This window comes from Podarcis liolepis (genome assembly GCF_965112155.1).
Source record: "Podarcis liolepis genome assembly, chromosome: 3".
Taxonomy (NCBI): Eukaryota; Metazoa; Chordata; class Lepidosauria; order Squamata; family Lacertidae; genus Podarcis; species Podarcis liolepis.
The window spans coordinates 55135744-55152739 of NC_139557.1; the positions used below are offsets into that span (position 1 = coordinate 55135744).

General features: G+C 47.8%; 2 protein-coding genes across 2 annotated transcripts in view; one reads left to right on the forward strand and one right to left on the reverse strand.

Moving 5' to 3' along the window:
- The window catches only part of COL10A1 (collagen type X alpha 1 chain), a 44653-nt gene extending 34988 nt beyond the window's left edge, over positions 1 to 9665 (reverse strand). Inside the window, exons 1-2 of the mRNA XM_083497789.1 lie at positions 9614 to 9665; positions 2842 to 3065 (exon numbers count right to left, since the gene is read on the reverse strand). The gene's annotated coding sequence lies outside the window, so the exon portion shown is untranslated. The remainder of the gene's footprint in view (positions 1 to 2841; positions 3066 to 9613) is intronic.
- LOC310704403 (dermatan-sulfate epimerase) overlaps positions 1 to 16996 on the forward strand; it is a 145652-nt gene that overhangs the window by 43909 nt on the left and 84747 nt on the right. The window lies entirely within an intron of this gene.

Sequence of the window (16996 nt, forward strand, 5' to 3'; positions counted from 1 at the left end):
TATAAAAATCTGCAACATATAAGCTCTGCCTGCAAAATTAGTTTCCCTAATAAGAAGAGGTTTTCTTGTTTAGCTTTGAGGGGAGTGACCTTTCAAAAATAAATTACCAAACCTGTTACAGAAATATGCGTAGGCCTGTATTGTATATTATTTTCCTGGCCAGCTAGACTTTGAAAGTAACAACTGTAAAATATTATTGGGTTAATAAGTCGTGATTCTGGTTTATTAACCCTTTCCCTTGTTCTTTGTAATTATTCCATACAACTTCCTTTGAATGCCAATCTAAGCCTTCTTCTCAGACATCCAAATCAGAACAAATAAAGACCCATAGTAATTCATGAAGGGAACAAGCTATTATCGTCTCAAAGATAAACAAAGATACATGCCAGACACCAAAAGTGGGTGTACAATGGCCACCACTTTTCTTGGGCAGAGCTTCAGAGGCTCCTATTTCTCGCAGCCTGTGTGTTTCCAGAATTCTTGACTCAACCCTGGCTGCTGAGTCAGGTTAGGAGCAGCCCTGGCCATCCACAGCTCACAGCATTTCGTCAACTGCCACCTCCCTGCCATTATCACCAAGGCAGAGTACTGTCCCTTTCCTTGAGATGAGACATTCCCTGCCTCTGCCCCTGAGGTCCCTTAAAGTATGAAGCCCACCCACAACTCCCTCACAGTTAAGGATCCTGGCTAATGCCTTAGCAGACGGATGGATATGTCAAAGTTGTGGCAAAAGGAAAGTAGGCAACTACACCTGTTGGGCATCAATAATAGATACCCTATAGGAAGGCTTAGAGGAATGGGGGGGGACAAGACCAGTTTTGGCCCAAGGCAGAATTCCTGGGAGAATCTGGGTGATATCTGACTAAGTTACTCAGAGGCTGAATCTACACACAGGGAAAACATCCTATAAATAAGTCATAAATTAAGTCATTATAACAAAAGCGGGGGCGGGGCGGGGGAGAGACTGTAAAATCACAAAGTTTTGTGCTCTACAGTGCCATCTGGTGTTGCATGTTTATAACACAGTTATAGCATTGTAACATGGCCAATGTAGCTGAGTCCTCTAACTCAGTGTTTTTCAACCACTGTTCCGCGGTACACTAGTGTGCCGCGAGATGTTGCCTGGTGTGCCGTGGGAAAAATTGAAAAATTCAAAAGATTTTTTAAAAAAGGCAAATTTTCGCCCACTAGGCGGGCGCCGGACTGTGTCCACCCTATTTTCCATCCATCCTGGGTGGGGATCAGATCGGATGGGATCGGATGAGAGCGGACAGGCGGTCCGCTCTCATCCGATTTCCCATAGAGAGCAGCGGGGCTCTGACATCTCCCTCTCCGCACACAGTGGTGGTGTGCCTCGTGATTTTTTTCATGAAACAAGTGTGCCTTTGCCCAAAAAAGGTTGAAAAACACTGCTCTAACTTAAGTCCATTGATTCCAGTGGATCTGCTCTGAGTGTGATTTAGATAGCATTCTATGTTTTAAAGTCACTGATAAGATCCATTTTTTAAAAAATTAGCTTACATTGTGTCCCTTGGAAATGTTATGGGTTGTTGTTATTATAGCTCATAATAAAAGGGTTGTTTGTAATGTTAATAAGGTAGTCCTGGGATCTTATTTTGTCTGCTCAAGAGGCAATTCTAAGTTTTTAAAAAGTCATTGTATGGTTGGATACAAGGATAAGCACCCAAGATAAAAGTCTGAGACTCAAAGGCAGCCCAGGCTTCAATCCAAAGTGATTAGCTGTGCATAAAATTAATTTTGGGGAAGTGAGCTGTTTTCACTACTAGACCACGACCAAAAGAAAAAAAGGTAAAGGAAAGAAAAAGCCTTGAAGCCACAAATAGTTCCTTTCCAGCCCCTTTGTTTTGGCTACATTCTAACACAAAATAGACAAGACGGATTTAAGAAATGTTGAAAAGAGAAAAAGATTAAACAGTAGCTTTTACTTCAAAGCAGATAGTTTGCCTTTAATGGGGAATTAAAAGTCTGGTATATTGTACTAGGACGCTTATAATAAACATGCTGAACCAGCCTATTTATTTTTTTCATGTTCGCGACTAGTGGCAGCAGAATCGCTTTAAAAGCGCTTCCGTTGTATACATTTAGAATGTTGGCATTGCCAAGTATTTAAATATATTGAGTTGACACTGTTTAAAGGGTTTTAGTTTTACTTTGTTTGTTTAGAACATTGGGCAGTGGCATTGTATGTGATGTTGCTATCCCTGAATAGTGCCTTTAATACCGGTCATTAACCTAAATAAAGAGATGGAATAGTGCCTTTTTGTGGAAGTACAGGTTGTTTACCAAATAACACAGGTCATTTGGAGGAACAGAAATGGGATTTAGAACTGAAGTTGTAACTGAGACAGCCCATTCTTACCTGAAATGCATTCCAGTGCATCACCAGCATATGTGAATAAGAACAGAGATTTTCTTCCCCATCATTTTTTTTAAAAGAAGTACATTACATGAAGTATGAAAGCTTTACTGTGCAGCTATTAAATTTCAAACAAATTGAACAGACTTAAGTATGTTTGTGAGCAGACCTTCTGGGATATTATTTTTGTTTAAGGAATGGAATGTACTTTTTCCTACTTACAGCAGCAATGCGCTTTTTCGAATTTGGTGCTTGGCTTTTTAAAAATCATAAAGCAGCATATCTCAGTCATGGCTTGTAGTATGTTGTTATAGATAATTCCCTCTGTCCTAGGGATGGTTTTCTTAAAACAATCTATTTTACCTTAATTTTGTAAATAAAAATTTTAAAAGAAGAAGAGGTTACTCTTAATGATAGACTGTGCACTGTAAGCATATGCCTTCATGCATTTTGCCTTGTCCTACCTTTAAGTTGTGTGGAAGATGTCCACTGTTAGAGGGAGAAACACTTCCTAACAATTCCCACTTTCCTTCTTTCAAAGCTAGTCTTTCAATAGTCTCGATTCACAAAGGCATTCAAGAGGCATATCAGGAAGGCTAAAATGAACCAGTTCTTCGTTTTCTCCAAAGGACCTTTTTCATAAAGTTTCAGATTCCCCCCCCCCCATAAAGCTAAGCTGAATCATACGCTGGTGTCAGGGGTTTAGGAGCAGAGGCACGGGCAAGGGAGGAAACAGAGAGCGAAGGGGAGGAGGCAGAAGAAAAGATGAGTGATGACGACGACCCGAGATCTCCTAGTCTTTCCAGTGAATCAGAGGATTCACAGAAAGGAGCACCAGTGGCCAGGGCAAGGGGGGAGTCTAGGGGGGCACCCCAGGAAGATAGAGCCAGAGGGGACTCAGGGGGGAGCAGCTGGAGATCGGGACCAGCGTCACCGCCGGGAAGCAGGGAAGAGGAAGGGAGCCAGGGGGGAAGCGCTGGCAGCTCACCACAGGAGGGAGGGCATGAGTCAGGAGTGGCCACACCTCCATCGGGGAGCGAAGAAACGGTTAAGAGGAAAGTGGAAGGTTGGGCGCGCGCGCCAAGTTCAAATGCAGAGGAAGGCGGCGCAGTAAGCAGCCCCGAAAGGGAACCAGGTCCTAAAGCCCGGCGCAAGGAGGCAGGAGGGTCCGGGTCAGCGTCAGAAGAATCCCGGAAGGAAGAAGCCCCGGGGGGTAGAGGGACCCAGAGGAGGACAGTCAGGCGGAAAAGGTGGAGCAAGGCTAGGATATTAAGTTGGTGCACACGGGGCGGAGACTCAGACGGAGCTTCGCCGACCTAGCTACTAGACGTAGAGTTGCGCGCAGCAGCGTGAGAATGGAAACTGTAATTCAATAAAGACTTTTACTTAATGATCGCTGGCTAGCGTGATCCTCCGTGAGCTAGGATCTTCAAGCAGCTCTGACAGTAAGCTCCGTCTCCCTCTTGTGGGCATCTACAGCCTCGAGGAGGGGAGAGAAACAGGTGCCTACTAGCGAGCTCACGAACGGCAGACGACATGACGGCTGAGCAGCAGATAGAGGAACTCAGAAACGCAGTGGCACAACTGAACGCCGAGGCTCTCGCATCCAGGAAGAGAGAGGAGGAGGCAGCCGCCGCCTGCAGGGATCTCCAGGTCAGGTTAGACGTGCTGACAAAGCAGACACCCCGGCAGGAGGGAATTGGGTTGGCGAGACGGACAGGCGGTCTGGTCTCTCACTTCGATGGGAACCTGCAACAGTATCCCAACTTTAGAGCCGACGTACTGTGCGCACTGCAACTGCTGCATAAAGACTTTAGAGATGAACAAGAGAGAGTGGGGTTCATCATGTCCCATTTGCATGGGGATGCGAAAGCATGGCTACGCAATTTATGGAGAGATAAGGATCCGGCGCTCCAGAATGCAGATGCCTTTATTAAAGCGATGGATGGGTGTTTTTTATCAAGTATTGACGTGGATCTTGCACGGAAGGAGGTGCATGGGCTGAGACAAGGGAGGGCCAGCGTCAGGCAGTATCATGCCCGCTTTTTCGCCTTGGTCAGTGCCCTGGAATGGGACAGAGATTCGGCTCCTGTAAGAGACCTCTTTTGGGAGGGGCTGCACAACTCGATTAAAGATGAGATCGCGAGGGGGGAGAGACCCCGAACCACCCAGGAGGTCGTTCAGAGGGCACTGGCAGTGGGGGTGAGGCTGGAAGGACGTCCGTGGAGCAGGGACGAAGGGCGTGGAGGGCGCGAACCAGCCGGGGGCCCCTCCTTCCTTCCCAGAGAAGCAGCGCGGGCGCAATCCACGCCTCCGCCAGGAGGAGGAGCCGAACCTATGGAGGTTGGAGGTGCAAGGGCTCAGTCAGCAACCAGAGCCCTAGCACCGGCAGCAGTGAAAGCGAAGCCTCCTAGAGGGAACAGGAAGTGTTACGTCTGTGAGGAGCCAGGGCATATGGCAAAAGAGTGTCCCCAGAGGCCCCACAAGCTCACTGCAGCCTCAGCAATGGTGACTGCAGCAACGCAGCAAGGAGGACCACAGCAGGGAAACGACGCTGTCTGGCTGGAGGAAGAGGCACTGGGGCCCAGCCAGACGTGTTAGTGACGCAGTCCCCAGAGATTTTACAGCCTGTGAACCCCCTCCCGCCCAAACCAGTAGTGAGGCTCACAGCATCTCTCCAGCTGCCCAATGGAATCACCATGGACGTGCCAATCACCATTGACTCAGGCAGCAATGCGGACTTTATAGGGCAGGACTTTGTCGACAGGCACGCTGTGCAGTTGCTGCCGGCCACACTGCCCCTGCAGGTTGTCACGGTGGATGGCAGGGAGCTGCTCGGGGGGCAAGTGGTGAAGCAGACGCCACCAATGGTGATGCGACTTGGGAATCACAGAGAAATCATCAGCTTCAACGTCACTCAACTATCTGACACGCCCATTGTATTGGGCATGAGTTGGCTGGACAAGCACAGCCCAACGATGGCTTGGTACCAGAGGCAGCTGACCTTCGGCTCTTCCTTTTGTGCTGAACACTGCATCGTGCCCAGGCAGGAAGGAGAGGAAGAGGAGTCGCAGCTGCTGCTAGGCACGCTGCAAGCGATTCCCCACAAGTACGCTGAATTTTTGGAAGTTTTCTGCGAGAAGGAGGCAGACAGGCTACCCCCTCACAGACCATATGACTGCAAAATTGACCTGCTGCCGGGGGCGGCGCTGCCTAAAGGGAAACTGTATTCCATGTCAGAGGACGAACTGCAAGAACTCAAGGAGTTCATTGATCATAATTTGCAGCGCGGCTTCATCCGGGAGTCCAGGGCAGTGGGGGGCAGTCCCGTATTCTTTGTTAAGAAGCGGGACACGCCCCAAAAGAGACTCGTAGTGGATTACAGGATTTTGAACAGTGTGACTAGGCCATCGGACTTCCCCATGCCCCGAATTGACGACCTCCTCGCAAAGGTACGGAAGGGCAGAGTGTTCACCAAGTTGGACCTGCGGGGGGCGTACAACCTCATTCGCATGCGGGAGGGTGATGAGTGGAAGACAGCCATGTTCACGCCACTGGGGACCTACGAATATAGAGTTATGCCTTTTGGATTGCAAAATGGCTCCCACGTTTTTCAAGCATTTATGCATCACGTGTTGGCGGGACTTCTCTACAAGACGTGCGTCTGTTTCTTAGATGACATCCAGATCTTTTCGGAGTCGCAGCAGGAGCATGACAAACACGTCAAGGAAGTGCTGAGCAGGCTAAAGCAACATAGGCTCTACGCCAAGCTGGAGAAGTGCCAATTTGACGTGCCGGAGGTGGATTTTCTGGGCTACAAGCTGTCTGACAAGGGGCTCGCCATGGACAGCGCCAAGGTTCGAGCGGTGTTGGATTGGAAGAGCCCGCGCAACCGGAAGGAGGTCCAACGGTTTGTCGACTTTGCGAACTTCTATCGCAAGTTTATCAAGGGCTTCGCGATGCAGACGGCGGCCATCACTGACACGCTTAGCTCCAAGAAAAAGAAGTTCATTTGGACAGAGCAGGCGGAGCAGTCCTTTCAGGCACTCAAGCGTCTCTTCGCGTCGGAAGAGCAGCTGCTTCATGTCAACCCCAGCAAGCCGATGAGGGTGGAGACAGACGCCTCGGACAGAGCCGTGGGGGCGGTCCTGCTGCAGAAAGACCCGCAGGGGGTGTGGCGACCGGGAGCGTTTTACTCCAGGAAGCTCAGCAAGTCCGAGCAGAACTACACCATATGGGACAGGGAGTTGCTGGCCATTCACGCAGCGTTCAAGGCGTGGAGGCACTTTCTGATCGGCGCCAAGCACACGGTGCAGGTTTGCACGGACCACAAGAATCTAGAGCACTGGCGCACGGCACAGTTCCTGAACCAGAGGCAGATACGTTGGGCTGAGTTCTTTGCGAACTTCGACTTCCGAATAGAGTATGTCCCGGGGGACACCAACATCATGGCAGACGCTCTCTCCCGTAAGCCACAGTATCTGGAGGACGCAACACCAGCGGCCGCCATGCACATCTTCGCACCAACAGTGTGGGCGTGCGCCGCGGCGACCGTGGACCTAGAGGCGGTGCGACGAGCATTGCAGGGGGACTCCTTCGCACAAGCAAAGATGGCAGAGGTGCAAAGGGGCAAGGCAGCGGCCGACGGTTTCCAGCTAAGAGATGGATTGCTCATCCGTAAAGGGGCCATCTACGTGCCGGGAGACGAACTTCGAGCCAAGGTGCTGCAGCAGCTGCACGACGCGCCCACGGCCGGGCACTTTGGCAAGGAGAAGACGGTGGAATTAGTAGCCAGGGATTTCTGGTGGCCTGGAATGAGAGGGGAGGTCGCAGACTACGTGGCGAGGTGTGACACCTGCCAGAGGGCCAAACCAGTGCACAAACCGCCGGCCGGACTGTTGGAACCGCTGCAAACTCCGGTCGAACCTTGGGAAAGGGTGGCCCTGGACTTTGTCACGGATCTGCCCAGCTCAAGGGGCAAGACGGCAGTGCTGGTGGTGGTGGACCTGTTTTCCAAGATGGCGCATTTCATTCCGTGTGCTAAGGTGGCCACGGCGGAGCAAACCGCCAAACTGTTCGTAGACCACGTGTTCAAGGTTCACGGTCTGCCACGGTCTATTCTGTCCGACCGGGGGCGGCAGTTCATCTCGAATTTCTGGCAGAAGCTGATGGGCTTCCTGAACGTCAAGATCAACCTGGCGTCGGCGAGACACCCGCAGACCAACGGGCAAGCGGAGCGGGTCAATGCCATCATGCAGCAGTACCTGAGATGTTATGCAAATCAACAGCCTGCGACGTGGGTGGATTACCTGCCGCTTGCCGAGTTCGCCTACAACAACACGAAGCACGTGTCCACGGGGGTCACGCCGTTCTTCGCCAACAACGGGAGGCACCCCAGAACCTTCCCGGGACTGGAAAGAATGGGGGAGGGGGAGCCGCAGACAGCAGATGCGTTCGCGTCGGAGCTGCAGGAAGTCCACGATCAGCTGAGGCGCCACCTGGAGCTGGCCAAGCACGCATACAAGGTACAAGCAGACAAGCACAGAAGGGTTGGAGAAGAGCTCCACGTGGGAGACTGGGTTTGGTTAGCAGCCCACGCAGTGCCGGCCAGGTCGTTGGCCAAGAAGAAACTAGGGCATAAACAACTGGGGCCCTACCAAGTCGAAGAGCAGGTCAACCCGGTAGCTTTCAGACTGGCACTTCCGGAGGGTTCCAGAATGCATCCGGTATTCCACAGATCGGTGCTCACTCCCTACAAGGCACCGCACAGGTTCCAGGAACCCGGAACGGCGCCGAGTCCGGTCAGAGACAGAACAGGGCACGCGGGAGTGGCACAGAAGGAGCGCATCAACGAAGTCACGGAGATTTTGGACTCCAGATGGGGGGAAGAGGGGGTAGAATACTTTCTCGCCAAGGAGGCCACCCCGGCCAGTGCGAACAGCTGGGTGCCGGGCTACGCCTTAGACGAACCTCTGCTCAAAGACGAGTTTCATGCCCTCTTCCCACATAGACCTATGCCAGCAGACTTTTTCGACGACTGGCTTTTCACGCCCACGCTTTCGGCCAGCACGTTCCGGGGGTTCGACTCGGACGAGGAACCGACACGAGACGTCCGTTCCCCGGAGGGGTCACCCTCGGGATCTGCCTCAGAACCCTCGTATTGGTGGGACGATAGGCCAGAGGAGCAGTTCCGCAGAAAGTGGCTGGAATGCTCAGGACGAGCAACGCCGCCAGGAGGAAGTGAGGGAGAGACGGACATGGACATTTTCGGGGACGACCCTGGTTTCGAGCACGGCGGCACAGAGATGGAAGCGGAGGTGACCGTCGTCGACGAGAGCAGGGAGGAAGACCCGGGAGAGTTCAGATGGAGGCCCGCCACGGGAAGCGACCGATATCCGACGTTCGTCCCTTTGCAACAGCAGCCCCCAGCTCCAGCACCGGAAGGAGGGGAGGGGGGAATGGGGGGCTTCGAGGGGGGGATGGATGTCAGGGGTTTAGGAGCAGAGGCACGGGCAAGGGAGGAAACAGAGAGCGAAGGGGAGGAGGCAGAAGAAAAGATGAGTGATGACGACGACCCGAGATCTCCTAGTCTTTCCAGTGAATCAGAGGATTCACAGAAAGGAGCACCAGTGGCCAGGGCAAGGGGGGAGTCTAGGGGGGCACCCCAGGAAGATAGAGCCAGAGGGGACTCAGGGGGGAGCAGCTGGAGATCGGGACCAGCGTCACCGCCGGGAAGCAGGGAAGAGGAAGGGAGCCAGGGGGGAAGCGCTGGCAGCTCACCACAGGAGGGAGGGCATGAGTCAGGAGTGGCCACACCTCCATCGGGGAGCGAAGAAACGGTTAAGAGGAAAGTGGAAGGTTGGGCGCGCGCGCCAAGTTCAAATGCAGAGGAAGGCGGCGCAGTAAGCAGCCCCGAAAGGGAACCAGGTCCTAAAGCCCGGCGCAAGGAGGCAGGAGGGTCCGGGTCAGCGTCAGAAGAATCCCGGAAGGAAGAAGCCCCGGGGGGTAGAGGGACCCAGAGGAGGACAGTCAGGCGGAAAAGGTGGAGCAAGGCTAGGATATTAAGTTGGTGCACACGGGGCGGAGACTCAGACGGAGCTTCGCCGACCTAGCTACTAGACGTAGAGTTGCGCGCAGCAGCGTGAGAATGGAAACTGTAATTCAATAAAGACTTTTACTTAATGATCGCTGGCTAGCGTGATCCTCCGTGAGCTAGGATCTTCAAGCAGCTCTGACAGCTGGCTACTGAATGATGGGTCTGCCTTCTTAGTCAGTTCCAGAAGGGAATATTTTTTTGTTGCTGCTGCTTCTAAGCAGCCTGTGGCTCTGTAAGAGGAGTGGCAAGGGAATGGGAATTCTTCTGCATCTGATCCCTTGTCTTCACTTAAAGAAGGATATGCCATTTATTTTGACATCCTTATTTACAATGGAACAGGAATACCATGGCTAAGAAACCTCTTTCTTCTCTAACTAGTAAATCCCATCTATATATGTAGATGGGGTGGCGGTAAAAGTGTCCCATGTTGTGTTTAAGCTTTGTGCCCAGCCACAGAGTCCCCCGCCCCAGTGTGCCTGAAACTGAAAGTGGAGTAAATGAATGGACACGACGACTGTCTGGGATTTAAAATGGACACAGCTTTATTGATTTTCAGATGTAGGTAAGCCTTGGCATAGGCATTGGGCGTATATCCCTCTTAGCCCCCAGCGGGGGGGTTGAGGCATGACAGGGTCTATTTGGGAAGGCGAGTCCATAGCAAAACTCAGGTTTACACAGATGGTTCCCCCAAACGCTGAGAGAAGCTCTATGACCCACTGGCCCCATGCAACTGGCTCTTTGGACAGAGACTCCCCCCCAGACCCCTCTAACAGGGTATCCTGTTATCGCTGCTGCAGAGAAAGGGAGTGAGGGGTGAGTCACCACTTCACCAGCACCCCAATTGGATGAAAGACTATAGGATTCCGTCCAAGTCCTAAAGTACCATAGTTGTGACTACTGGTTTGGGGAAGGCGAAACCTGCAGTGCAGGGGAAATTCCTTCCTGCTCCAAATTTGGCAACCATCAAAGATCACAGCAAAGCCCATTACAGTGGTACCTCGGGATAAGAACTTAATACGTTCTGGAGGTCCGTTCTTAACGTGAAACTTCAGTATACCTGAAGGAGCATCTCCACCCTCATCTCTGCCCAGACGCTGAGATCCAGCGGTGAGGGCCTTCTGGCGGTTCCCTCATTGCGAGAAGCAAAGCTACAGGGAACCAGGCAGAGGGCCTTCTCGGTAGTGGTGCCCGTCCTGTGGAACGGCCTCCCATCAGATGTCAAAGAGATAAATAACTACCTGACATTCAGAAGACATCTTAACTTCAGGGAAGTTTTTAATGTGTGACATCTTAGTGTATTTTTGGTCTTTGTGGAAGCCACCCAGAGTGGCTGGGGAAACCCAGCCAGATGCGCGGGGTACAAATAATAAATTATTATTATTCTTAACCTGAAGACCACTTTAGCTAATGAGGCCTCCCACTGCTGCCACGCTGCTTCAGCACGATTTCTGTTCTCATCCTGATATTTCTGTAACCTGAAGCGTCTGTAACCTGTAACTTCTATTGCCGAAACCTGCAACTCTGACTCCTATTCTTACTTTCAAAATATATAGCTCAAATTGCTTGCATTCCAGGAAAACGAGTTTTAAGATTTATTTATTTTTTAAATGTTCCTATAGAAGATTATTTCCTGTAGTCAGTTCTTTCAAATTAAATACACTCCTTTTCCAGTGTAATATACTTACTTAACACTGGTAACACAAGATTTCTCTTAACCTTCAGTCAAAATATATTTTCCTCATGTGGTCTCTTCTACACCTTCTACCATGTTGAAACCAAAACAATACTTTTACTGAATATAGGCCTAAATGTTTGGTTTAGAACAAGATTCCTTGCTGTATTATGCTCTGAAATAGCACATGGATTAAATGTACTTTGCTGCTCTGTAGATCAGCAGTTCAGTATAGAACATTTTTATGCCTACCTCTCTATTCTTAGGGCGATTTTCCAAATGACAATTACAGTGGCTACAGATATTACTAAGGAAGCATCACCAGCTCAGTGATTGCAGTCACTTCTTCATTTGTTCAAGCCATAAATGCAGGTGTCACTGGAAAAGTTCATCCATCAACATTAAAAGAAGCACCACAATCTTAATGCATTAATCTGTATCTTGGCTGGCAATATGTTTTCAATGAAGACTCAGAGGATCCTAGCGTCGCCCTACCTCATTCTCAAAGCCTAGTTTTCCCAGCTTTGGGAAGGAGATGGGAAGGCTCTAGGACCCCGTCAGAGCCTTCTGTCTCCTTCCCAAAGCCTGGATCCTCACTTAGCTGGTTTTGGGAAGACAGTGGAAGGGCTGGGGGGGGGCATCATTTTTTCACTTCCCCCCACACAACAAGGCAGTGTGCAGCCCACAGGTTCTGTGTCAGAGTACTCTTGTGGTACGAAACGTTAGACCACCCTGCTCTAGGGTGAGGGCAACCATTGCTCTCATTCTGATTGCCTCATAGCTGGGCATGCAGTATCATTGCATTGTCATGAAGCGACATTAGCATGTGGGCCATTCTTCCTTTCTTTGCTATGGATCTTTGAAAGTTCTCATGAAAATTCACCAGCATATTAGCGCAAATTTCTTTTAATGTACACATCAGTTATACAAATTTGCTTTACATACACATTTTTTGCAACCAATTCTCTGTAGCATAATAATGTTTTGTAAGCTTTTTTTTTTTAAAAAAAATATGTTTTTATGCACATTTTACCCTAGTAAACACATTTTTGTGCATGTTACTTGGTTGAAGAAATGTACTGCAAAATTAAGAGAAGTCAAGCGCTAATTTTGAAGTTCACATACTGTTTCAGGAAGTACAAATTAAGTAAGTTCGCCTTTAAATGTGAACTGAACTGAATTTCTCCCGCATCCCTGCTGAAAACAGCTTGAATCTAAGCCTTATTATATGCAGCTGAACTGACTACATATGCTTCCATTTTTATACTCCCTCTGTCTTCCTTCCTTTCCGCCCTAGCTGACTCATTTGTGTCTTTACCAAAAACAGACACCATGTTTCTACCTTCTCAAATCCCCTTCATTCTTTATTTCCCTCTTATGTGGCTAACCATTAGCACACACCATCATATAATCCCACAATTTAAATTTACTTTATTGGTGGGCAGCCTTGCCCTGCCGGCCAGGGAAATTCCTAAACGGCCAGGGATGGCGGCCGAAAGCTAAGGGCTGGGGAAAGGGGTAATCACCCATTATAATCTGGCTCCCCAAGGTTGAAGAAGGCTGCGCTACTGCACGGTGCACCTCCCCAAACCACAGCTTGCAATCACAAACTTGTCTCAGTTCAGCGGTCCTGCCATTCAACATTTATTTTGGCGCCAGAGTTCCACAATCAATTAAAAAAACCTCTGGAAACATGAATGACACGAGATACAAAATGCTATTATAATTCTACATGGTTTATACTGAATTTGTACTAATGAGACCAGATGTCCTACTGAAAGTAATTAAATGCCCTCATTATTCATAACCAGGAATTTTTCAGTGATGTAAGAAAGTATTTAAATTGGACATGGCACATAAAAACCTGGCTTCTGCATTAGGTTATTTGAGACTCGAGGGTTTAATCTTGGCTTGAAACTCGCTTTTTCTCCAAATCTAAATAAGGACAACACCAATAAAAAGAATGCGTGTGATGCCAGCTTTATTCTTTCATATTAAATTACAACAAAATATAGGGTAGGATTCACCTAATGAGTCCCTAAGCCCTGTGCTTTCTCTTGCACAACAGGACTTACCCGTCTCCCCCTGCCACCCCCCCCCCCGTTATCTCTGGAGGGTTAGGAGAATCCCCAGAACAGCACATGGTGAGCATTCTTCGATCTGACAAGCTAAAATGCTTGTGCCCATGTTAAGCATAGTGTGACCCTGAATTCCACCCTAGTTCACTGAACCATAATTTATGTGTGTTCCAGTAGCCTTTTCAGCCTTCTGTATTTCTGCAGTGGTATAAAAGTGTCTGGCAGTGTGACTACGTCCTTCTTTTTCAACAATGGGAGAGAGTCCACTGGAAAATGTTGATTACACTTTTTCATTTATTTAAAAAATCATTTCTAGAATCATAATAAGGAATAAAGGACAATTTGATTTTACAGACTAGGCATCCCACACCTGTTGCCATGTGCAGTGAAGGGAACTGATTGTGCTCATGCTTCATATGATCAATATATCACCACATCCCATAACTTTTTCTTGGTTATGTGTTCTCATAAACAGTATGCCAGTCTGCACAGTTGATGAGATAAAAACCTTCCTCTGTAAAAAGCAGAAAGGAAATTCCAGTACAGCATACCGTCTCAAGTGAATAGCAGTAGAAGATTGCAGGAAAAGTTATCAATGCTGTACTCATGCTTAATTTTGTATGTACAGTATTGGTCTTTGAGGCTGAATGTGCAATGCAGCTTGCTCCCCCTGGTGGTTCTTTTTAGGCTTTTAAGCAGACTGCAAGTCATTTACAATCACCTTAAAAAAGGGTTGTTAAATGAATATATTTTACCTGGAAATGAAGCACAACCTGAGCTGAAAACAATTCTGTGGTTAGGCGATGCATCTGGTTCTGTGCTTGTGTCAAAATGTTAAAATTGCACAGCTTCTAAAACAAATCAAGACAAGTAAAATATAGGCTTGATAATTTATAGATATCTTGTAGCCTAGACAAAATCAGTCTAAAATAAGGTATGTGTGAGTTACTAAAAGCTATTATCGTTAGCCACAACTTCAGATTATAGTCACTAATACCCAACAAGGTTCATGAATAATAACTCCAGTGCATGAATTTAGGACCCCTCCCTGAACACAGAGCATGGTTTGTCTCAAACATGTAACAAGCAGTAAGTCGGAAATAAACCAAGCAAGAGGTGCATTAATGATTAAACCATGGTTTAAGACAATCTGTGTACAGGTGAGGCCTATGCATATTAGGGTTATTATTGGGGGGGGGGTCTTCATTTGCGCCAAAACTGCTATTCCACTTTACTAAGCTAAAGCCAACAATCCAAAATACAATAGAACAAAACTATTTAAAAATAGTTCCGGGGGCCGGGGGGACCAAAGAGAAGATCTGTAAACAACAACAACAACACTTAACCAACCTCAAGCTTCAATTCACACTTCAATGTGGGGACCAAAATCTCCTCTCAGAGCACTGAACACCATGATCAAAAAGTCCCTCTTCCCTTTCAGCCATATGTCCGACTGCAAGGAGGGCCTCAGCAATACCTCACTTATGGGGATTGGATAAACTGGCTCGGTTTATCAAAGTTCACTGAATTAGTTAAAAAATATCTGAGCTACATCTAAAAGTGGTCTCCATAACTACTGGGTGAACTAAACTTGAATTAAGTTCATGTTGAGGGTAGAACTTTGAATGATTTCTGGCTCATCTTTAAGTTCTTTCTCTTCCATGTGTGTTCCTACTCTTGAGGAGCCACCTGGTAGGGGCATGAGAGCATTCCACTGCTCAGCTGCCCTCAATATCACTGAGCCTAGGCCCATGTCAGGCAAATTTTAGGGAGGCCTGAGGCAAAAGGGAACAGGGCTTCTGAATCTTTAATGGTTATGACCATTATATGACAAGCTAAACATGCTGAAATTCCCTCTTCTACACAGTGATAAAAGATTCAGGAACCATGTCCTCTTTTGCACTTTGCTGCCCTACAGCCATTTTGCAATTGTTTTTCTTCTTTTTTAAAAAAATTATTACTTTAATTTACAAACTAATATGCTTCTTTGTATTCAAGCATGTTAAAAATAACCCACTAACTTGTTTTTGGTTGGCCCGTTTTGCTTTGGAAACAAAAAGCATGGAGCCACACAAAATTGCTAGTAGAGTGAATGGAGATGATTGATCTCAAGAAATACATGCAATGTAATCCTATACTGTATACCAGAGCTGAGAAGCTGTGACCTCCCATCTCTCAGCAGCTGCAGCCAATAGGTAGAGATTATTCGTCTAACAACATCTGAAGAGCCGCAGGTTGCATATCCCTGCTATATATGTTTACTCAGATGTAATTTCCATTTGAGTTCAGTTGGATTTACTCCTCAGTAAATGTGCATCCCCCTTGAATTCAGAGGTCTAACACATACAACTAATTATTCTTGGTAGTATGTTTACATGTTGTTTGCTTGAAGGTACATTGAAAAGGGAGCAATTACAGCTATGTGGAGCAGAGTTTTTATCCTGCCTGGGTTAGTTATACATAAAGATGTATAATAGTATGGCTTGCATTAGGAGTGTAACGTTCTGAGCATTACATCTGTTTTCTGTGTTTCTGAAAAGGGTTCCTGCCAAAGTTTATATTCCCTTTCTTATTAATACGAATTTCAGATACTTTTTTACGTTATTTTGACAAGTTGTAAAAAATAATACGGAAAATCAGGTCCATGTTGTGTAGTACAGCCCTGCTTCTGCACTGCCATTCCTTTCTGGCCACATTGCTACATAATTTAAAACATCATTATTTTTTAAAAGGTAGAATTGAAGGTAGAAATAAAGTCCTGCGTAAATGGAATCCAGTCTGTTTTCCTATGGCTTCTGGATGGTGTTCCAGAACTTCAAAAGTAGCCCCATCCCTGAAGGGCAGACAGGGCCAATCAATAGGATAATATCCAGAGAGTGGGGCTATAGCAGGCATCCCCAACCTTTGGCCCTCCAGATGTTTTGTACTACAATTCCCATCATCCCTGACCACTGGTCTTGTTAGCTAGGGATCATGGGAGTTGTAGGCCAAAACATCTGGAGGGCCGCAGGTTGGGGATGCCTGGGCTATAGCAACCTCCCAGACCAGCCTTGTGTGCTGGCAGTCCCATGGGGCTTTTCACTGAACTCTTCAAACTCATGACTTTTGCTTTGAGTCTGTATACTGCAGAGATAATACACACTGATCAGATCCTGGCCCAGCTTGGGATTATACTGTTTTTTCGTATTCTGATATCCTGGAACACCCTCCAGAAACCACTGGAGAGAGGAAGAGTTATTACCATGAATACCTGTTCTCCGTATCTCCTGGAGGGCATTCCACCCATTCCCTGGGTTTCTGTTGAACACAGTATTTTCCTTAGACATCTGCCTTGCCCCATGTGTGGTGCAGGAGGGCAGTGATTGCTGGGATTGTTCCCTCCTGCCCTATTTTCACCATTGCTGCCTGTTTCTGTGCAATTAAACACTTGCCTTTTTCTTTTTCGATACAGCAGCCATTGTTTTGTGTTTTCAAAAAGGATGGCTGTCTGCGTGGCTTTGGGACAGAGGGGTTGCCTTTGCTTTTCCAGTCTGGTCCTTGAGAATCTTCCTGAGTGGTCCTGGCTGCTATCCAGTGGGAAGGACTATTTCCAAAGGTCTGGAATGGCTTCTAAGCAGCACAGAGTGCAGGGATTTACAAGGGGAATTCCTTTTTCTTGAAGCTCATTTGCTCAAATTTGGATTATAGGTTTTTGTTTGTGGTCTAAGAAAGATCGAGAGAAGACAACAAACTTTCAGGTTTTCTTATAAAGGTCACTCAAATCAAGCAAAACA